Source organism: Megascapheus bottae, chromosome 32 (genome assembly GCF_031878675.1).
Source record: "Megascapheus bottae isolate mThoBot1 chromosome 32, mThoBot2.hap1, whole genome shotgun sequence".
NCBI lineage: Eukaryota > Metazoa > Chordata > Mammalia > Rodentia > Geomyidae > Megascapheus > Megascapheus bottae.
In genome coordinates, this window is record NC_143540.1 from 8,340,801 (window position 1) to 8,364,172 (window position 23,372).

General features: G+C 43.4%; 1 protein-coding gene across 1 annotated transcript in view; it reads left to right on the forward strand.

Annotated features, from left to right (window-relative positions):
* Positions 1 to 4,143: 4,143 nt before the first annotated feature.
* The window catches only part of Map4 (microtubule associated protein 4), a 77,481-nt gene continuing 58,252 nt past the window's right edge, over positions 4,144 to 23,372 (forward strand). The window contains exon 1 of the mRNA XM_090323190.1: positions 4,144 to 4,333. The gene's annotated coding sequence lies outside the window, so the exon portion shown is untranslated. The remainder of the gene's footprint in view (positions 4,334 to 23,372) is intronic.

Below are 23,372 nucleotides of genomic sequence, written 5' to 3' on the forward strand. Positions count from 1 at the left end.
CTTTCCTCTGCTTTGTTCCTTTTCCTCCAACTTGTTCCAAGGAGAAATTTCATAATTGTCTGTGAGCAAATGTGTTTAGGGAACTTGAAATATCTTTCAGGAAATAGTAAATGCCATTTCCAGGCCTTTCCTTTATCTATCTATCTACATCTACCTATTTATTTATATTTTGCTAGGACTTGGGCTTGACTGTCAATCTTATGCTTATTTGACTTGCTTGCTCAGCTGGTGCTCTGATCACTTGAGTCACCCCTGCAGTCTGGCTATTTTGCTGTTTTTTTTTTTTTTTTCTTTGCCAGTTCTAGGGCTTGAACTCAGGGCCTAAGCACTGTCCTTGGACTTTCTCAAAGCTAGCACTCTACCACTTGGGCCGCAGCACCACTTCTGGCTTTTTCTATGTATGTGGTACTTAGGAATTGAATCTAGAGCTTTATGAATTTTAGGCAAGCACTCTACTACTAAGCCACTTTCCCAGCCTGGCCTTAAATCTTGCTCCTCTGAATTTCAGACTCCTGTGTTGTTAGTATTATAGGTGTGAGCCACTATTTCTCAGCTAGGCTTATCTTTCTTACTGTTGCAGATGGTCCCATTTGCTTGTCTGCCCATCTGTGTACTAATACCTACTGGCTCTTTCCAACAGGAATGCGTTTTATTAAACAACAACAACAAACTTTAATGTTTATTTTTCATCTTATTAATTTTATTAATTTAAGTGGTTGTGGAGCTAACCAGGGCCTGCTCAGTCCTTGAATTCTTCAGCTCAAGGCTAGTACTCTAACACTTTGAGCCACAGCACCACTTTCTGTTTTCTGGTGGTTAATTGGGCTGCCTTTGAACCATGATGCTCAGATCTCCGCCTCCTGAGTAGCCAGGATTACAGGAGTGAGCCACCAGTGCTCAGCTGCATTATTTCTTTTGATACCTTGTGAAGTTCTTAGATCTAGCTGTGTGACATTGAGGAAGTAATATGCCTTTTTTGAGCTTTTAGTTTCTTACTCATCAAAGAGGAAACACATAGAGTGTCATTGTGAGAATGAAAGGTGAAGCTGTGTATAAGAATGAGCTCTTCCTGGAACTCAGGAAGGGTTCAGGTAATTGAGTGTTTCTGTTATGCCATTTTTGCAAGGTTGGTGTGAAAACCAAAAATGAGGTTTTGTGGATGCTGGATTAAAAAAAAAGGGGGGGAGCACAAGAGTTTGACCTAAGGGTAGAGTGCTTGCCTAGCATGCAAGAAGACCAGGTTTCGATTCCTCAGTACCATATACACAGAAAAAGCTGGAAATGGTGCTGTGGCCCATGTCGTAGAGCTGTATCCTTGAGAAAGCTCAAGGACAGAGCTCAGGCTCTGACTTCAAGCCCCAGGAATGGCAAAAAAAAACCCCAAAAAACAAAAAAAACGAAGAAGAAGAAAGCAGGAGGGGGAGGAGGAAGAGGAGGAGGAAGAGGAGGAGGAGGAGGAGGAGGAGGAAGAAGAAGAAGAAGAAGAAGAAGAAGAGGAGGAGGAGGAAAGAGATGGAAGAAGTCGTGAAACTGAGAGCCTGGAGAACAATGAGGCCAAATCAAACATATTTACCCATGAGGAACTTGGGAGTACAGATAGGGGAAGGTGGCAAGAGCAGGCCTTGAAACCAGTTTCTTAACTGACAGTGTGTTCATTCTAGAGTTACATCTCTTGATGGTGGCTCAGGGCCAGAGGGGAGGTCCCTGGACAGCCCAGAGCTTCAAAAGGGAACAAGATGTCTGAGAGAGAGATTAGAGTTCCCAGAGAACTAGAGATTAGCACAAAATTTGGGCTTTGCCTCTGGGAAGGTAATGTTTGGACCATTGTCTCAGAAATTACTCTTTAGTTGATGTTGCTAATAAAAACAACAAAGAAATGATTGCTCTCCTTCAGGAGGCAGGAAGCTGCTGGAGGCAGGAAGCTGCTGGAGCTCGTGAGTTTAAGCTGGGCTTGGGGGCCAAGAGCATAGCCTAGTGGTAGAGTGCTTACCTAGCATGTATGAAGCCCTGGGTTCGACTCCCTGGCTCAAGGGACAGTGCTCATTCAAGCCTAGGACCAGCAAATAATAAAGAATCTCTCAACTCTTATATATTCTCAAAGGGCCCTGATAATTCACACTACCTTTATTCTGTTCTAATAGAATGCCCTGTTTCTTTGCCTTCAAAAGCTTCTTTCATGCTCAATTCCTAGGACTCCTCCTCTGCGATTCTTTCCTTGACCCCCTCTCCATCACTATCACCCATCCCAGCAGAAATAATTACAGTCCTTTTACATCCGTACAGCAAGCTGGTTATTTCTCTACCATACAGTTTGACTCATGTGAACAATACAGCATTTTGTATGAATGTGTATCACTCTCACATTTACTAGGAAGCATTTAGTATATTCAGTAGAGTTGACTTTACAGTTGAGATCCTTACCTCTAGCTTCTTTCTTTTCTTTTTGCCATTCCTGGGGCTTGAATTCAGGGCTTGGGCACTGTCTCTGAGTTTCTCAGTGCACAAGACTAGCACTTCTATCACTGGAGCCACACCACTACTTTTGGCTTTTTCTGTGTATGTGGTACTGAGGAATTGAATCCAGGGCATCATACAAGCTAGGCAAGTATTCTACCATTAAGCCATTTTAACTATGTAATGAAGCTATGAGAGAGATTATTATTATTTTTATAAATGAGGCAATTGAAGCTTTGCTTCCCTAAGGTTATATAGGGAGAATACAGTAAAATGGACTTTCTAACCAAGTCTAGTGTCCTTTCTGGAAACAGTACTTATTCCACTTATTCCCAGCATGCAGCTAAATACTAGTTTGCTGACATCAGATTAAGTTACTAAACTTGTTTGCTCATTTGCAAAATGGGAATGAGAACACACCACCTATCATGTAGGAATATTGAGATGATTAAATGAGTTGGTGTCACATATCTGGAACCCAGTAAGCACTCAATAAGGATTAAGTTTTATTATTCTGGACCAGTGCTATCAGTATGTGAACTAGTAGCCACATTTAATAAAACTACAAAACATAATTATTACCATCTTGTGCTTGAACTAGCGGGCTTGAACTCAGGGTCTGGACACTGTCACTTGGCTTTTTCTTTTTCTTTTTGAGTCACACCCTTGCTTCTGATTTTTTTTTTTTTTTTTTTTTTTTTGGTGTGGTTCACTGGAGATGAAACTCTCAGATCAGACTGTCGGTTGCTGGGTTTGAACCGTGATCCTCAGGTCTCAAGCTTCCAGAGTCGTTAGGAAAACAGAGACTGAGCCACAGGGAGCCCAGACGAAGAACTCATTTTAACATCTGCTTTTTGTAACCGAATGTAATCCAAACGAATTAACTTCGCAATCAAATCAACGAGCTGGCGAACTTATTAAACATTACGACGGAGCTAGTTTCATATTCTTCTTTTCCGGACTAAATCTAGACAAGACAAATATATTTGATCTACACACACACACACATATATATGTTTATCAGTAAATCTCAATTGGGAATAGCCACGTTTTAAGAATGGCCAGTGACCAGCGGGGCTCTGCAGAAGGTCCCCCCCCCCCAACCCTGCCCCGCTCTTCCGCCCCTTCCCAGAGTCGAGTCCTCGAGTCTGACCTCACCGTCTTTCCCCCCTCCCCTCCACTTTCTCGGGGTTCCTGCCAGTGAACAGCTGGCCGGGCTCGAGGCCCCGCCCCTGGCCCCGCCCCGATGACATCATAGAGGCCCACCAGCTGAGCCCGAGCGGCCGACCCCCGACTCAGACCCGCTAGGCGCGGCGTCCAACCACACGCATACTTTCCCGCCACTGGGAACCCCCAAAAGCCTTAAGAGGGGAACAAGCGGCGCGTCTGTCACCGAAGAACCCGAGACAGGCAAAGGAAGCCAACAAGTCTCTGGAAGTCTTTATAAATCAGGAGCCGGCGGTCCGGAACCCACTCACCACCCCCCCACCCCCCATCTCCACCTCCCGCTCGCTCGCCCGCCCCTCACACACGCACCTCCTCCGCTGCCGCCGCCGGCGCCGCCGTCAACCGCCCCGCCGCTCGCGCGCTTCCACACAGGAGAGTCGCGGCGCCGAGGGCAGCGTTCATTGGTTGGCGGCGGCGCCTTCAGCCCGCCCCTCAGGCACGCTGATTGGTTGGAAGCGGCGGCGCCCTCTGGATAGGAGGTAGCGACGCCCCGCCCCCCCGCCGGCCTTCAAGAAGGCGACGAGGAAGCGGCCACCTCCCTGCGTGTGCCCCGCCCCTCGCCCGCTGCTTCTCGGACTCTCGACTCCTCCCGGCCTTCTCCCGGCTCCATCCGGCTGTGGCTGTACCTCCTGCTTCGGCTGGGCAGCGGCCGGTAAGTACGGCGGGCGGAGATTTGAGGGGCGGCTTCTCCACCGTCGAGGGGGCGTGCGGGTGGATGTGTGTGGGTTAGTGTGTGTGTGTGGGGGGGGGGGGTGTAGGCTTCTCGAAGCTTCTTTCCCACCCCACTCGGGAGTGGGCCGCCCGAGACCCCCCCTCCCCCCCCACGCCTCCGGGCCCGCCCCAGGCCGGGGAAGGGCGGCGGCCGGCCTCGCCCGCCTCAGGGACGGGAGGGTAACGCGGAGAAGAGATGGGGAGGGAGGGGGCTGGGCGGGGGGGGGGGAGAAGAACCTACGGGCTTGAAGACTGGGTGTGTGTGTGTGAGTGTGTGTAGGGTGGATTGATGGTTCTAGAGAATTCCCCAGTCGTTTGGGGGGGGGGGCGGTGGCCGGTCCCGGGGTTTGAACTCACGGCCTGGGCGCTGTCCCTGAGCTTTTTATTTATTTATTTATTTTTTATTGTGCGCCTGTTCTCCACTTTCAGATTTTTGGTGAGGGTTCCTTGAAGATTTAATAAAAAAAAAAAAGTTCTGACGGGTTTATTTACGTATATCTGTATTTATTATTTCCCTGTCCAGGCTGGCTTTGAACCGGGAACCTCGAGGATCTCAGCCTCCTGGAGTAGTTTTAAAGGATTAAACAAGGCGCCCCGGAGGAGGGGAGGAGGGAACTCTTCTTCCCACCCCCCCACCCCACCCCCCCTGCGTGCGTGGTGCGTGGGTCCTGGCAGCAGCTTGGGGGACTTCAAAAAGCATGTCATGTGTTTGGGGCGCCGCCGGGGTCGAAGGATAAGGTGCAGGCTTTGTGTGTGGGGGGGGGGGGGGGCAGGGTCCGGAGCGACAGTTGGAAACGTTACTCTGAACCGGGATTAAGTTTTTTGTTTTTTTTTAAATTTTTTTTTTCTTTTTTTAAGCATATGGTGACAAGTCCAACACTGGTGAGTGGGCCCGAGTTGTTTTTTTGTTTTGTTTTTTTGTTTTTTCCTAGAAATTGTCTCGTTGCCGGGGGTGGTGGTGGTGGTGGTGCAGGGAGTTAAGGAAGTATGGGTGTGTGTGTCGTATTTGCTTATCTCCCAGAATGGGTAACTTTTAATTAAATGCATTGGCTACGGTCTGGGAGGAGGCAGTGATTGCCTTTAGGTTTTGTGTTTTAGAACCCAAACGGGACACTCCCCGTTTGGGGGTGAGTGGGATACGTATGTTTCTTGGAAAGGTTAGTGTTACCCATCTTTCTACTAGAAACCGCCCCCCCCCCCCCGCCCCTTTTCTCCTTTCCCCAGGCTGGTCCAGTTACAGTATTGGTCCCCAGGGCCTCTCCATTCTCTCTCCCTGGCTGCACACACAGCATTGCAGTGTTTCTGGTTCTCCAGCGTGTATGTGTGTGTGTGTGTCCATCCATCTATCTCCCGCCCATTTCATTTGCTGCTGCTGCAGCTTTTGGCAACTCCCTACGATCTTTCCCAGGGATGGTTGTGGCATTGCATCAGGGGATATTTGTGCTTGCAATCTGCTCAGTCAGCCCCGAGAAGGAGGAGGGGAGAATTGGAGGCTTGCAGGGTTGGGAGGAGGGGGACCTGAGGGTAGGAGGTGCGGGGGGTGGGGGGGTGGGGGGGAGTGCTTGACTGGGTAGGCAGAAAAATGGGTGTGGCAAGGGAAAATACAGCTGCTCCAGGCCTATAGAGTAACATTGCCCAGTCATCAGCGCCGGGGATTCAAAGACTAGTTAGCAGCAGCTATTTTTATAAATCAATCCTGAATCCAAGCTGAGCACATGGATTTAGACTGAACAGTTGTCATGCTCTAACTATTACGGGTTGGGTGTTTGGTAGACAACATTTGAGTTGCTAAGCAAGACTTCACTGTAGAGTGCAAGCAGGTATTTCCCTTGCAGTATTTTAACTTTGCTTTCTTACCTCCCTGGAATAGAACTCTCTGCAGGTGATGTCTCTTTAAATTGATGGAGTTTGATGGTCTATGCTGTTTTCTTTCAAGTGAAATAGTTTTACCTCAGTTATACTTTCTTTTAATGTAGCTGAAAGCAATCTAGTGTCTATCATCTAGGCACTAGTTTTTTTTTTTTTTTTTAAACTGGTCCTGGGGCTTGAACTTGGGGCTGGGGCACTATCCTTGAGCCTGTCTGTGCTCAGGGCTAACACTCTACAACTCGAGCCACAGCACCATTTACAGGTTTTTTTTTTTTTTTGCCTGTCCTGGGCTCAAGGCCTGAGCACTGTCCACTTGAACCTCATCACCACTTCTGGCTTTTTTCTATGTGTGTGGTACTGAGGAATCTATTCCTCTAGTCTTTGTGTATGCTAGGCAAACACTCTACCACTAGGCCAAACTCCTGGCCCCCCCTAGGTATTAATTGTATATACGTATGATTGCATGATTGTATATGATTTACCGCTATATTGAGGCTTGAACTCAGGGACTTAGCACTGTCTTTTAGTTTTTCAGCTCAAAGCTGTTGCTCTTACCACTCAAACCATGACCATGACTCCACTCCAGGTTTTTGTCCCATAGACAGACTTTCCTGCCGGAGTTTGCTTTAAAAATCTGTTCTCATATCTCAACCTCCAGAGTAGCTGGGATTACAGGCCTGAACCACTGTTGTTAGGCTAGTTTTTTTTATTTTTACTGTTGAAATTGAAGATGACCCAAATTAAGTTACACAGAAACTGTGTATATGTGTGTGTGATTGTGTGTGTGTGTGTATGTATGTATGTGGTGATATACACCAGTAATCTTAGTGCATGGGAGGCTTAAGCAGGAGGATGGTGGATTTGAGTCCAGCCTGGGCTACATAATAAAACTTTTGTTTCAAAACATAAACCAAAAAAAAGTACTTTAGAGATAAGAAAAGAACACAAAGATACTTAAGTGGTACAAAAATTATCTAAGTCAAAATTCCTGTGATCTCTAGTTAAAAATGTAGATTAAAAAACAATGCTGGTGCTGGGATTTGAACTCATGGCCTCATGCATGTGCTCCCCTGGCTGCTGCTGCTCCTTTTTTTTTTTTTTTCTTTAGGTGTTATCCTGGGGCTTGAACTCAGTCTAGGCCCTGTCTGTCCCTCAGGTTTTGTGCTCAAGATTATTTATTATTTATTTAGTCAATTGTAGAGCTTGACCTCAGGGCCTGGGTTCTATTCCTGAGCTCTTGCTCAAGCCTAATGCTTTACCACTTTGACCCACAGTGCCACTTTTGGTTTTCTGGTGAATAATTGAAGATAAGAGTCTCATGAACTTCCCTGCCTAGGCTGGCTTCAAACCGGGATCCTCATATTTCAGCCTCTTGGCCTAGCTAGGATTACAGGTGTGAACCACTGGCATCAGGCAACTTTTATCATGTTAGTCACAGCTCCACTTCTGGGAAGAAAGTCTCTTGGACTCGACTAGGTTGACTCCAAACTTCTATTCTCAAATCTCAGCCTTCTGAGCAGCTAGGATTATAGGCATGAGCCACTGACTCATTTCTGTTAACAGTTTATATCAATAGTGATGTTGCTCTATACACAGTTGGGTTTAATTATCCACTGTTAGGGATACCTCTATTGTTCCTGGGAGCCTAATCAGTAATAAGGTGGTTGATTATAGAATTGGAATGAACATAAGGTGGTGTGTGGGGTGTGTCTGTGTGTGTGTGTGTCTCTCTCATGATTGTAATCCTAGATACTCAGGAGGCGGCTGAGATCTGAGGATCACATTTTTCTTTTTTTTGGCCAGTCCTGGGGCGTGATCTTAGGGCCTGAGCGCTGTCCTTGGGCTTTCTCAAGACTAGAGCTCTACCACATGAGCCATAGTACCACTTCTGGCTTTTTCTGTGTATGTGGTGCTGAGGAATTGAACCCCAGTCTTTGTGCATGCTAGGCAAGCACTCTACCACTAAGACCAAACTCCCATCCTGAGGATCACACTTTGAACCTAGCCTCAGCATAAAATTCTGAGTGACTCTTATCTCCAGTGAACTACCAGAAAACTGAAAGTGGTGCTGTGGCTCTAAGTGGTAGATAGAGTGCTACCCTTGAGCACCCAGGCCCAGAGTTCAAGCCCAAGACAGACAGACAGTCAGAGAGACTGAAAGACAGACTGAAAGAGAAAATGGGAGCAATGGCACTGTGGCTCAAATGGTAGAGCACTAACCTTGAGCACAAAGAATCTCAGGGAAAGCACACAGGCCCTGAATTCAAGTCCCAGCATCCACATACCTCTCCCCTCAAAAAAAATGGGGTGTTTTTAGGGGATTTCTAAATTGTTGCAGAATCCTTTTGTTCCTTTTTCCATTGTGTATTGTCTCAGCATTCCTGTGTTAAAACCCTTATTATCATCTTACAGGATTATATTATATATTGAAGTCATTCCCTGTTTGTTGGAATGGTAGGAAGCACCTGGGTGTTTTTTTTTTTTATTCCTCCTTTCTGTTTCTCTCTTTCTTTACTTTCTTGCCCTTACTCCCTCCTTCTGTGTTTTAGCTGGTATTCTACCGCTTGGAGCCAGGCATCCAGTCTAGCTTTTTTCCTGGTTAGATATAGAATCTTCAAGACTTTTATTCCCTGGCTAGTATCAAATGCACTGATATTCAGATTGTAATTCAAATGTAATAGACCAAAAAAAAAAAAAAAGTGTGAGCCACTTGTGCCCAGGTACTTTTTTTTTTTTTTTTTTTACCAGTCCGGGCTAGAGCTCAGGACCTGAGCCCTGTCCTTGGACTTTCTCAAGGCTAGAGCGCTGCCACTTGAGCCTCAGCATCACATCCAGCTTTTTTCTATGTATGTGGCACCAAGGAATCGAACCCGGGTCTTCGTGCAAGCTAGGCAAGAACTCTACCACTAGACCAAACTCCCGGCCCTCCAGCTACTTTTTTATTTCAGATATGGTGGCTCTTGCTGTATTGCCTGTGCTACCAGGGATTTCAGCCTCCAGGCTGACATACACATACAGCTTTAGATTTGCTTATGTTTAGGTAGATTACCTTTAGTCGAGAATTGGTTATTGCTAATCTTGTTTCTGAACTTATTGATTCATCCTTGAATATTAAATCCCCCCCCTTTTTTTTACTCCTAGTTCTGGGGCTTGAACTCTGGGTGTGTGTGCTTGTCCCTGAACTTTCTCAAAGCTAGAACTCTACCACTTGAGCCACAGCTCTACGTCTGGCTTTTTTGGTGCTTAGTTGGAGATAAATAGTCTCACAGAGTTTCCTGCCTGGGCTGGCTTTAATCATGATTCTCAGAGCTCAGCCTCCTAAGTAGCTAGGATTATAGGCATGAGCAGCCAGGCCTGATGTGAAGATAGTTCAAAATAATATTGCACCTGGGGCCGGGAGTTTGTCCTAGTGGTTAAAGTGCTTGCCTAGCATGCACGAAGACCCGGGTTCGATTCCTCAGTACCACATACATAGAAAAAAAGCCGGAAGTGGTGCTGAGGCTCAAGTGGTAGAGCTCTAGCCTTGAGAAAGTCCAAGGACAGTGCTCAGTCCCTGAGCTCAAGCCCAGGACTGGCCAAAAAAAAAAAAAAATATATATATTGCACCTACATTTTCAGATAAGGTGTCCATGAAGGGAACTGTAAGCCAGAAAAGACAATTTTTTAAATTGATTTTAACTAGAGTGATAACATAGGTCCTCTTATACATTAACAAAAAATGGCTCAGTTGGATCTTTTTGGTAAAATAAGACTTTATTTGTCAGTCCTAGGGCTTGAACTTAGGGCCTGGGCACTGTTCTTGGGCTTTCAAGGTTAGAGCTCTACCACTTAAGCCACAGCACCACTTCTGGCTTTTTCTGTGTATGTGGTACTGAGGAATGGAATCTAGGGCTTCATGAATGCTAGGCAAGCACTCTACCACTAGGCCATGCTCCTGGCCTCTCTTTTTCTTTATTTCATTTTTTAAAATTATTTTGTGCTCTTCTTGGGGTTTGAACTCAGTGCCTGAGTTGCTGCTCCTGAGTTTTTATGCTTAGAGCTAGTGCTCTTCTACTTGAGCCACAGCTCTAATTCTGGCATTTTGGTGTGTTTAATTGGAGATAAGAGTCTTACGATGATTTTCCTTCCCCCCCACCCTTTGGTTATGGGACTTAACTCTGGGCCCTGGGCATTGTTCCTGAGTTCTACAGCTCAAGGTTACCTTCCTACCCCTTGAGCCACAGCACAGTTTTCTGGTGGTTAATTGGAGATAAGAGTCTCATGGACTTTTGTGCCTGGGCTGGCTTTGAACCAGGATCCTCAGATTTCAGCCTCCTGAATAGCTAGGATTACACAGGCCTGGCCTTTTTTTTTTTTTTTTTTTTTTTTTTTTTTTGTGCCAGTCTTGGGGCTTGAACTCAGGCCCTGGGCCCTTGTATCTGAGCTTCTCTGTGTTCTACCACTTGAGCCATAGCATCACTTCTGGCTTTTTATGTTTATGTGATACTGAGAAATCAAATTCAGGGCTTCATGTATGCAAGCCAAGCACTTTAACACTAAGCCACACTCTCAAACCAAGTGCCTGGCTTATTTATGTTCTTAGAGAGACTTTAATTTATACTGATACAATATTGTACACGTACAGGCTGTTCCCCTGATCTCACACTGCAGCTGGGTACCTTGTTGTAAATGGGTGGGAATGAAAATCCTGGCTATCCTCCTTGGCCTTCTGTGATTCTTCTATCCTGTAAAAGGTATTCAGTGACTCATTACAGATTGAGAAGGTAAAATTATGGGCTCCCCACGTAGCATTCGCTGCTCGTGGGGATTATGCCCCATGGTATTTTCTGTGGTGTGTGAATGGAGTAGATGAATTATTTTCAGCTGTCTTGCTAGACTTCACCCTTCCTGTTCTTTTGTTGGAACTTGTGTGCAGTGATCAGTGCTGTGCTTTGGTTTGCCAACTACTTCAATTCTAATTCTTGGCTATGAGTCTAAAGGGAAAAAACCCACGGAGTTTTTTCTTTGGGTCCTAAGGTTCTTAGCTATGCTATATTAGAATTAGGAAGAAATAGCTTTACTCCATCTTCCCAGAAGTGGAAATCTTTTAAAAAATAATTTAAAAAATATATTTTTTTGTTAGTCATGGTGCTTGAACTCTGGGCCTGGGCTCTGTCCCATAGCTTTTTTTTTTTTTTGGCCAGTCCTGGACTTGAGCTCAGGGCCTGAGCACTGTCCTTGGACTTTCTCAAGGCTAGAGCTCTACCATTTGAGCCTCAGCACCATTTCTGGCTTTTTTCTATGTATGGGGTACTGAGGAATCGAACCCGGTCTTTGTGCATGCTAGGCAAGCATTCTACCACTAGGCCTGAACCATAGCATTTTTAGTGGTGGTTTATTGGAGATAAGAGTCTCATGGACTTTCATGCCTGGCTGGCTTTGAATCATGATTCTCAAGTCTCTAACCTGAGTAGCTAGGATTACAGGCATGAGCCACTGGCACCTAACTCCATATATTTATTTATTTCTTTCTCTCTCTCTCTCTCTCTCTCTCTCTCTCTCTCTCTCTCTCTCTCTCTCTCTCTCTCTCTTTTTTTTTTTTTGCCAGGGCCTGAGCACTGTCTTTGGACTTTCTCAAAGCTAGAGCTCTACCACTTCCGGCTTTTTTCTATGTATGTGGTAGCAAGGAATCAAACCCAGGTTTTTGTGTATGCTAGGCAAGCACTCTACCATTAGGTCTAACTCCTGGCCCTCTTTTCTTTGGTGATTATGAGGCTTGTACTGAGCCTGGACGCTGTCCCTGAGCTCTTCAGCTCAAGGCTGCCACCCTACCCCTTGGGTCACAGCGCCAGGTTTTCTAGTGGTTAATTGGAGATGAGTCTAATGGACTTTAGTGCCTGGGCTGGCTCTGAATGGAGATCTTCAGATCTTGGCCTCCTGAGTAGCTAGGATTACAGGCTTGAGCCACTGGGCCCGGCCATATATTTCTTTTCTTTTCTTTTTTAAATATATTTTTTATTGTAATTAATAGAAGGGTTACATGATATTTGCCAGATAAATGGTGCCTTAATTCCCACACATTGATACCCTTTCACATGTCATGGTCCCCATTTCCCTTCCTCCCTTCCCCACCCCTCATCTTGTTTTCCCCCGTTCCCTATCCAATCATATATTTCTTTTTAAGATAAGAATTATATGTAGGGCCGGGAGTTTGGCCTAGTGGTTAAAAGTGCTTGCCTAGCATGCATGAAGACCCGGGTTCGATTCCTCGGTACCACATACATAGAAAAAAGCCGGAAGTGGTGCTGAGGCTCAAGTGGTAGAGCTCTAGCCTTGAGAAAGTCCAAGGACAATGCTCAGGCCCTGAGCTCAAGCCCAGGACTGGGGGGAAAAAAAAAAAAAAGATATGTATTGTGAATGAACTTTCAATATATTGAAAGCACCATTTTTGTATGTTTTGTTCATTTTCAGGAACTCATTTGTCTTTATCTCCCCTAAGTTAAATGCTGATAGATAGTTGATATACAGATCTAGAATATACTATTCCATGTGAATCTTGGTATTGAAGCATTATATTTAGGTGGGGTAGAGAGTTGAAGTAATGAGGTTTGAAGTCAGGGCTACATCTTTAGCCCTATTCATCAATATTTTACTAAATGAAATAAACCAGATTCAGGTAGAATAGCATCTTTATATATATATATAATGGGTGGGGAGCTAGTCCTGACGCTTGAACTCAGGGCCTAGGCACTGCCCCTACGCTGCTTTTGCTCAAGGCTAGCACTTGAGCCACTTTCAGCTTTTTCTGTATATGTGGTATTGAGGAATGGACCAGGGGTTCAAGCATTCTAGGCAAGCACTCTACCATTAAGCCATATTCCCAGCCCTAGGTTTTTAGATTTTCCAGTTTAAAAAATAAGCCATAAAAAGCTGAAAGTAGAGCTGTGGCTCAAATAAGCACAGAAGCTTAGAGACATTGACTAGGCACAGAGTTCAAGCCCCAGGACCAGCAAAAAAAAAAAAAAGATTTGGAGGTGTGGCTCAATGGTAGAATCTTTAGAATGCTTGCCTACTGAGCAAGCTTGAGGCTCTGAAACTACTACTACCAAAAAAAAGTAAAATAAAAGTGTTCACATAGCTTTACAAAATGCTATTTTGATTTAAATTCTCATTTCCATTATATTATGAGTGGTTATTATGCTTTTCAGCAGAAAATCTAAGATAATAATGGCTTTCTTGTTTATTCTTGGAGGAAATCAGTGATACTTAGCAGTTCGGGTTAGTGAACCCTAGTATTAGTTTTTGCTAGAATTTGCAAAACCTAAGCCAGGATGATTCATTCAGTACTATTATATTAGATTTTTTTTTCTAACTTATGTGGGCAGTGTTTTTTCATTTTTCACATTTATTGGGAAAGTTAGATTTATATTTGAATTTATTTTTGTGGGGCGGGGGGTGCTAGGGTTGCAACTCAGGGCCTGGGCACTATCCTTAGGCTACAGGAACCACTTCCGGTTTCCTGGTTGTTCATTGGAGATAAGAGTCTCTCTGCTGGGGTTGTGAACCTTGATCCTCAGATCTCAGCCTCCTGAAGTAGCTAACATTATAGGCATGAGCCACCGTACCCAACCCTATAGGGTCTTGTCATGTAGCCTACATCATCCTTGAACTTGCCTTCATCAGGGCTGAAGTTATAGCTACTTGCTACCGTTGGGCTACTCATCTTTCTTTGTAGTCTTTTTCTTTTTTTTTTGATGCCAGTCTTGGGCTTGAACTCAGGGGCCTTGTCCTTGAGGTTTTTCTCAAAGGTAATGTTCTACCACTTGAGCCACAGCACCACTTCAGGCTTTTTCTATTTATGTGGTACTGAGGATTCAAACCAGGGCTTCATGCATGCTAAGCAAGCACTCTACCACTAGGCCACGCTCTCGGCCTGTAGTCATTTACTTTTTCTTTTCCTTTTTTTTTTGGGTGGGTTATAGGGCTTGAACTAGGCCTGGGCACTGTCCCTGAGCTCTTCAGCTCAAGACATTTTCTTGAGGTTGATTGGAGATAAGAGTCTCAGGTCCTTTTGTGTTTGGTCTAGCTTTGAATCTCAATCCTCAGAGCTTAGCCACCTAGCCGGCTCCTAGTCTTTTTCTGTATAAAACTGGGGTAGTAAAGTTGAGAGAAGATAGGGACCCTAGGTCAGCCAGACAATGAAAAGAAAGGTTTCATTTTAAATCATTTTGATGAGAGCTTATGGTAGAATGCAGCCCAGCCTTGTCTGGTAATTCTTTTTAGACTTAGGTGGTTTTTTTTGTTTTTTTTTTTTTTGACCGTAGATGTTGCCAAATATGTGATGTTGCTTTTACTTTTTGTGAGGAGGCCCGGTGTCCTAAGCAAGTACATGGGATTGTAATACAAGAAGGTGGTGGTTTGATCCTTTATCTTCAGCTTTCTTGGTGTAATGGGAGATTATCAGCATGCATCATGATCAGGTTACAGCATCTGTCCAATTCTACAACCTATTTTAGTTTCAGAGTTAACACATTGTCTGCTTTTTAATTTTTTTGTTTTACATTTTTTTCTTTAACATTTCCTTTTGTATTGCTCTTTTTTTCTTTGTGTCCTCTTCATTTCCTTTTACCTCCAATCCCTCTCTCACTCCCCACCAGTGCCTCTCACAATACTGAGGTTTGAACTCAGGGCTTGTGCTTGCCAGGCAAGTGCAGAACAATGCCTCTTGTTCTGTTTTTAAGAACCAGAGGAAGCTGCTGGTAATGTGGCATAGTGGGAGAGTACTTGTCTAGCATGCATGAAGCCCTGGGTTCGATTCCTTGGCATCATATACCCAGAAAAAAAAGTTGGAAGTAGTGCTGTGGCACAAGTGGCAGAGTCCTAGCCTTGACCAAAAAAAAAAAGTTCAGGCCTTATATTTATTGACTAGGTCAAGAGCAATCCATCATTTTAAAGGCAGTTTTATTTTGAAAGTAAATACAATGAAAATCAGCACTGAGACAATAACAAAATGAGTCATCTTTCCTCCTCCTCCCCCCCCAGCCCCTCCCAGTCCAGGGACTTGAACGCTGGGCCTAGGCACTGTCCTTGAACTTTATCAAGGCTAGTGTTCTACTTGAGCCACAACACCCCTTCCAGCCTTCTCTACGTGTGTGGTACCAACGAATCGAATCCAGGGCTTTGTGTATGCTAGGCAGAGCATTCTCCATCTACCACTAAGCTGCACACCCATTTTCTTGCGTCATCTTGTAAATACTCATTTCTGGCTGGGAGTTTGGCCTGGTAGTAGAGTGCTCATGTCCTGAGTTCAAGTCCTGGGACTGGCCAAAAACAAAACCAAACCAAAAACCCCACCAATCTAAGGAAAAGATAGGGATAAAGATTCAAGGGCTAGGGATATAATTCAGTGGTAGAGGGTTTGCCTAGCATATGCAAGGAACTGGCTTTGATTTCTTTTTTTTTTTTTTCTTTTGTTTGCCTTGAGGCTTGGACTCTGAGCCTAGGCACTGTCCCTGAGCTCTTCAGCTCAAGGCTACCGTCCTACCCCTGGAGTTACAGAGGCACTTCCAGTTTTCTAGTGGTTAATTGGAGATAAGAGTCTCACGGACTAGCTTTGAACCGTGATCCTCAGATCTCACCTCCTGAGAAGTAAGTAGCTAGGATTACAGGTGTGAGCCACCTCGTCCAGCTGGCTTTGATTTCCAACACTGGTGGGGGGAGTAAAACTCTGTTATGTATTATCGTTACGTCTACTTGTGATCTGTTCAATATCCTTTTTATTTTTTTTTAATTTTATTTATTTATTTATTTTTTTGCCAGTCCTGGGCTTGAGCTCAGGGCCTGAGCCCTGTCTTTGGACTTTCTCAAGGCTAGCACTCTACCACTTGAGCCTCAGGAATCGAACCCGGGTCTTCGTGCATGCTAGGCAAGCACTTTAACCACTAGGCCAAACTCCTGGCCCTCAATATCCTTTTTAAAGTGGAGCCTTATTTTCACTTATTAGGTTGTTTTCTCAGTTTGTCAGTTTTATTTGATCTGGGTAGTTTTCTACAGGTGTGGTGTAGTGCATGCTTGTAATTTGAGCATTTAGGAGGCTTGAGCTTTAGGAGGATCTTGTGTTCCAGACCCAGTAGCCTGGGATAAGTAGTGAGACCCTATCTCAAACAGAGCAAAACAAAACAAGTATCTGTCTCTAACATCTCCAAGTTAAATAGGTTGGGCCAGACCAAGTTACCGCATGAATTCTCCCTTTACCTTACTTAGTCTTTCACACCCTGCTTTAGATCTTCAGGACTCCATCCCCGTCCCTAAAACAGGATTGATTTTGCTGTGCCTGCTCTAGCCCTTCCTATTGACTTCGATTTTTATTATTTTATTATTTTTTACTGGTCCTGAGGTATGAACTCAGAGCCTGAGCACTGTCCCTAAGCCTCTTTGTGCTCAAAGCTAATGTTTTACCAGTTGAGCCACAGTGATACTTTAGGCTTTCTTTTGAGTAGCTTATTGGAGGTAAGAGTCTCATGGACTTTTTTTTTTTTGGCATGAGTTGGCTTTGAACTATGATCCTCAGATCTCAGCCTCCTGAGAAGCTAGGATTACAGTTGTGAGCCACTGCTAACTGCCATAACCAAGAGTTTTATCTGGCTTCTAACAAAACCTAGTGGAAGCTTATACAGTGCTCTTTCAAAAGCTTTATTTTAGCAATGACTGTCATACTTCGTGTGTGTGTGTGTGTGTGTGTGTGTGTGTGTGTGTGTGTGTGTGTGTGTGTGTGTATGTATGTACCTGTCTTGGAGCTTGAACCCAGAAATTTGGGCACTGTCCCCGAGCTTTTATGCTCAAGGATGGTAATCTACTATTTGAGCCACATCTCCACTTCACCTTTTTGGTGGCTCATAAGAGTCTTCTTCTGGGCTCTCCTTCCCAGACTGGCTTTGAATCCATGATCTTCAGCCTTGAGTAGGTAGGATATAGTCATGAGCCACCACCAGTGTACAGTTCATTTTGACATTTTGAGCTGTTTGGGGGGCTTCCAAAGCAATGACCCCATATGTCACTTGCGTGGAAATCTGACTGGTATTCAAAAGCTCTTTCAGTCATAGAGCAAAGTGGTAATCAAAAGCAAGTTATTTCAACTATACCGTGTGTATGTATATGTGTATTAATTTTGAAAACTAAGTTTATTTTGGAACATTTGGGTATTTCTTTTCCTTTTTTTTTCTTCTTTCTTTCTCCCCATCTCTGTCCCCCCAGTCCTGGGGTTTGAACTGCCCCTTGAGCTTCTTTGCTTCTAAGGCTTGTACTCATGGCATTCTATCTTATTTAGTCATTTAGCTTTTTGGGGGGGGTCACTTAACTAGTGTTTTACCATGCTTAAGTTGAACTTCCAGCCCAGTTTTTGCCGTTTAATTGGGGATAGAGTCTCAGACTTTTGTGGTTTGGAGCCACAGTTTTGTGTTTTTAGCCTTTTTTTTCATATTTTTTATTATAATTATTAGAAGGATTACATTATAATCACCAGATAGAAGGTGCATTACTTCACAAACATTGATACCCTTTCTCATGTCTTGGTCCCCATTTCCCTCCCCCCTGTTTTTAGCCTTCTAAGTAGCTATGATTATTATTTCAACTCTGAAGTACCTTGATATCTTCATTTTAAGTGAGGTTTTAATATATTTATACCCTAATAGTAAGTGAATTAATAGAAAACAATTAGAATGGGCTTTGAATATGAGCATTTGATAAATACTTTTATATGAGCCCAGTCTATGGGCTTTTGCATATGAGCATTCAATAAATACTTTTGTATAAGCCCTGTCTATTAATTTTGTGGAAATTTTTCATATAATTCGGAGCCTACGTAGGTTTAATATTTGGACTAGAATATAAGCTTTTTTAAAAAATTACAAGAATTACTTTTTTCTAGTCTAAAACAATTCTGAAATTGATTTTGTTCATTCGTAGTCAGACAACAACAACAAAAGAGAAAACTTAATAAAATAAGTGATTAAAAAAAATGTTTGGTCTGGGAGTTTGGCCTAGTGGTAGAGTAATGCCTAGCATGCACGAAGACCCGGGTTCGATTCCTTGGTACCACACATATAGAAAAGCTGGAAGTGGTACTGTGGCTCAAGTGGCAGAGCGCTAGCTTTGAGGAAAGCCCAAGGACAGTGCTCAGGCCCTATGTGCAGTCCCTACAACTGGCAAAAAAAAAAAAAGTTTAAGCCAAGTGCGTGGCTCACCCATGCATCCTAGCTACTCAGGAGGCTGAGATCCGTTCAAAGATAGCCCAGGCACTAATTAACTACTAGAAAACCAAAAGTGGCGCTGTGGCTCCAGGGATAGGGTGGTAGCCTTGAGCTGAAGAGCTCAGGGACAGCAGACAGCACCCAGTCCCAGAATTCAAGCCCCACGACCCCCCATCAAAAAAAAAAAAAAGTTTAAAGGCAGAAGTGGTGGCTCAAGTGATAGAGTGCTAGCCTTGAGGAAAGGAAATGCAAGGACTGTGCCTAGGCCCTGAGCTCAAGCCTCAGGACTGGCAGGCAAACAACAAAAAAAGTTTAATGTGTGACCCTCTTCTGTTCCCCTCCTTCCTTTTTTCCCCCCCTCTATGATTCCTTTATTTCCTTTTCCTAGCCAGAGCAGTAAAAATAGATCTGGTTTCCCGGTTATCACAGCTTGTAACAAAAAGCTTTTTGATGAAGTTGGCTAGTTGGGTTAGTAGGATGAGATCATTCTTTTCTAAATAGTGTGTAATGTTCTAAATAAAAAGCATGCCAGATAGGCTAACTGCACAATAGGCCTGACTTTGTGGTTATGTTCTGGGCAGTAGTGTGGGTTTTCTTTGTGATTGAATACTTACTGATACAGAGAAGAAGGTAAAAGGTATTTGGCATAATAGCTGTGCTGTGTGCTGGCCACAGGTGGAAAGAGATTAGAATGATAAAAGGGCTTTAGATACTCCTAAGGGAAGTTGAGTGTAGGCCCTCACACCCTAATAATGACAAATTACACAAAACTGAGTAGTTCTTCCATACTTAACACACCGCTCATTAAAAATTAGCAGCTTGAAACTGGAGTTTGATGTCAGGGCCTTATATTAGCTAGGCAGCCACTCTACCCCTGAAGCTTCAACTACTACTACTAGTACTGCTTCATTTTTTTTTTAATTGTAATTAGTAAAAGGGTTACATGATATTTGCCAGATAGAAGGTGCATTAATTCACATATACTGCTTCATTTTTTTTGTAGATATTTAGACATTGTTAAATCCTGAAATGGCATTGTCCATTGAAGTATTTGATTATAATCATTAGGCAGACTTTCTACCACATTAGATAAGCACACATTTTATAATTATGTTGAAGTTATAATAATTTTACTTTTATATAAATATTCCAGTAAAGATTTTGCAAACCTTTAACTATTCAGACTTTATTTTACAATATAATTTTATTAGGGCTGGGTGTTTGGCCTAGTGATAGAGTGCTTGCCTAATATGCATGAAGATCTGGGTTCAATTCTTCAGTACCACATACATAGAAAAAGCTGGAAGTGGTGCTGTGGCTCAAGTGTTAGAGCTCTAGCATTGAGAAAATCTTCTGTTTATGTGGTAGAGGGGCTATATATATAATTGTTATTTTTCTGTTTATGTGGTAGAGGAATCGAGCCCCTCTGGGCTCATGCAGGCTAGGCAACCATTCTACCATTAAGGCACATTCCCAGCCCTGACTACTCAGACTTTATAGTCATGAATTTTGTCTATTTAATTTTTACTTATACAAAAGTCCTAGCTACTCAGGAGGCTGAGATCTGAGGATCACAGTTCAAAGTCAGCCTGGGCACTAAAGACCGTGAGACTCATCTCCAGTGAACCACTAGAAAACTGGAAGCGGCTCTGTGGCTCCAGGGGTAGGGTGCTATCCTAGCCTTGAGCTGAAGAGCTCAGGGATAGCGCCCAGGCCCAGAGTTCAAGCCCCATGATTGACAAGGAAAAAAATATGTCTTCCAGCATTTATTATTATTTTTTGTGGTGAAATCTTGCAGTCCTCTCTTGTAGTTTGTTGGACTGTTTAATATATAATGTTAGCTGTAGTCACTATATTTTGTAATAGAACCCAAGAGTTTCCTGTTTGCATTTCCTCCTCAAATCTATTTCTGTGTCCAAATAAACACACTCAAGAATGGATGTCTCAGGGGCTGGGAATGTGGCTTAGTGGTAGAAGACTTGTCTGGCATGCATGAAGCCCTGGTTCCATTCCTCACTCAGTACCACATAAACAGAAAAAGTTGAAAATGATGTTGTGGCTTACGTGGTAGAGTACTAGTCTTGAGCTGAAGAGCTCAGGGGACAGGGCCCAGGCATAGAGGTCAAGCCATATGACTGACAACCCGCCCCCCCCACAAAAAAAATACATATGTAGATGTGTAGTGATTATACCAAGGGCTTTCATTGTGATGTTCTGGGTTTTTTGGGGGGCGGGGGCAGGGACTCACACACAAGCCCTGGGTGCTCTCCCTGAAGCTTTTTGGCTCAAGGCTAGTGCTATACTACTGAAATCATATTTCTACTTCCAAGCATTTTGGTGGTTAATTGGAGATAAGAACCTCGCAGATTTCCCTGCCCAGGCGGAGTTTTAACATTAATTCTTAGATCTCAGCCTCTCCTCTTGAGTAGCTAGGATTATAGAAGTTTCATTATGATATGTACATATATCTATATGATAGCTTTAATCAAATCCACCCCCTTAAGTACAAATTTCTTGGCAGTGATTTAGTTAGTAAATTAAAGCAGCTATGGTGTTGCTATATTTAGACTTGTGCAGTCTAACCCCCCAGTGATTATATCATGTTTTTTAATTTGTCACTTCAGTTTTATATTTCTCTCTTTAATCTCCTTTTGCCATACTTACTTTTGAATGATTAGGAGTACGTCTATTGCAAAAAAATCTTCCCATGCTTGTGTAAGAAATACAATAGGAAATTGAACACAGCTAACATCAGAGCCACAAGGTCGCTGTCCACCCACCCTCGGTCTATCAGCCCACTGGCAGAAGGGAAAACAGACAAACCTTACACTGTCTTTTAAAGGTCAGCATAAGTAGACTTTCAGATCAGTAGAGAAACACATTCCATTGAAGAGACAAAGTTCACTTTGCCTCCTACCCACTTAAGATTAAACTTAGAGAGTCAGCAAAAGTTTTTTAGTTGACGCCAGCTGCTGTTTTAAAGTTTTCTCCATCCCTTCCTCCTTCCCTCCTTTCTCTCTCTTTGTCTCTTCTTGATTAGAATGAGGACTACGTAATGTAGTAGTTTTTTGTTTTTTTTTTAAATACTTTCTCCTTTGGCTTTCCTGGAGTTAAATGTCAGTGAGAATCTTAAGATTTATTTTATTTTTTATTGAGATAAAATTGAATGTTTACTCTTAAAGTTGATTACATCAGAAATGCAAGTGCTGTGTCATTGTCATCTCTTATTTTGGCCGGCATAAGCAGACTTCAGACAGACATGCTCTTGGTGTCACATGGTTAACAGTGGGACGTCCCTAGTATAGTTTATTCTTCTAGAAGAAAAGATTGGTCAAGAAATGTGACAGGCTGGGATCTGTTGATAGATCTGAAATGCATTCAGTCCTCAACACAAGTTCCTTGGCTAGTTCCTGTAAGTAAAGCAAGCTGGGCTTTGGGCTTTGGTGGTACAAAGCCTTTTGTGTGTGTATTAGTATGTGTGCATGTGTTTTTACAGTGTTTGTATATTTTATAGACCAGGGCTTCCTAAAATAGCTATGGGAAAAGGGAGCTCTTTGTTTTGGGAACTACATGGAAGTAAAATGAAACTTCTTTCTGTGTGTTCTTTCATGTAGAAATTTTGCTGGCTGACAGCCTTAGCTATGTTAGTAAATCAAGGACTCTCTCCTGTAATGAAAAGGACACTTGGTTAAGAACAGAGCCCCGCCAAGCCTACAAATCCCATCTGTTTGTCATAGTACAGCTGTTGTCCTTGCCCCCAGTATATGGGGAGGGACCTGGGAGTCAGAAGTTAATATTAGTCTTCAGGGAGGCTAGAGTTAATTGCTTAGGATTTGCAGGATCCTGCAGAGTAGTTAGTAGCCATTTTGCAAGTCTTACCTAAGGAAAAGCAGGAGAAATTCACATGTACTTAAGGGATCATATGTGCCTGCCTGTTGTATAAGGTGATAACTCATTTTAGAAATCCTTACTAATGAGTGATTTAGTTTTACTCTGAATGAAAATAGCATGTTGGTTGAAATCCACATTTTCTGGCTCAATGAATTAAAAACCCAGTCATCAGACAAATAAGATTCAGCTTGATAATGTAATATGCCTCTGAAGCAAATACATGAAAATACATTAACAATAAATCTGTGGGATAAATTTGACATTTAATGACAAAAAGGTTAGCTGAAAAAAAAATGTTGAATAGAAAGTCAAGATGCAATTCTAAATTGTCTCTGGGGCTGGCTAGGTTGCTGGTTCCTTTCCAAACACTCCATTTTGGTCCCAGCATTCTCATAATAGTCCTAGCATAGCAGCTTAGAATCCTGTGTCATTTCAATCGGTCATGAGTTAAAAAAAAGAAAGGCAAGACACTAACCTGGATATCTTTAGCTGGAGAGGCTGAGTCAAGGCTAACCCTGGTTAGGATAATTAAGACCTCATCTCAACCTGTGGGGCAACTGATCAGGAGAAGGCTATGGCCCCATTTTGTTGAAAAGCAATGAGAGGTTGGGTGTATGGTGGTAGAGTGCTTGCCTAGAATGCACAAAGCCTTGGTACCACATGCACAGAAAAAAGCTGGAAGTGGTGCTGTGGCTCAAGTAGTATAGTGCTAATCTTGACACAGCTCAAGAACAATGCCTAGGCCCTGAGTTCAAGCCCCAAGACTGGGGGGAGTAAAAGGCAATGAGATTTATATGCCAGTGGGCGCTGTTGGCCCATTCCTATAATCCTAGCAGCTCAGGCTGTGATCTGAGAATTGTAGTTCAAAGCCAGCCCAGGCAAGAAAGTCTGTGAGACTCTTATCTCCAACTAATTTAAACAAACAAACATCAATGGGAGCTGTGATTCAAGTGGTAGAGCACTTGTCTTGAACTCAGGAACAGGCACCCAGGT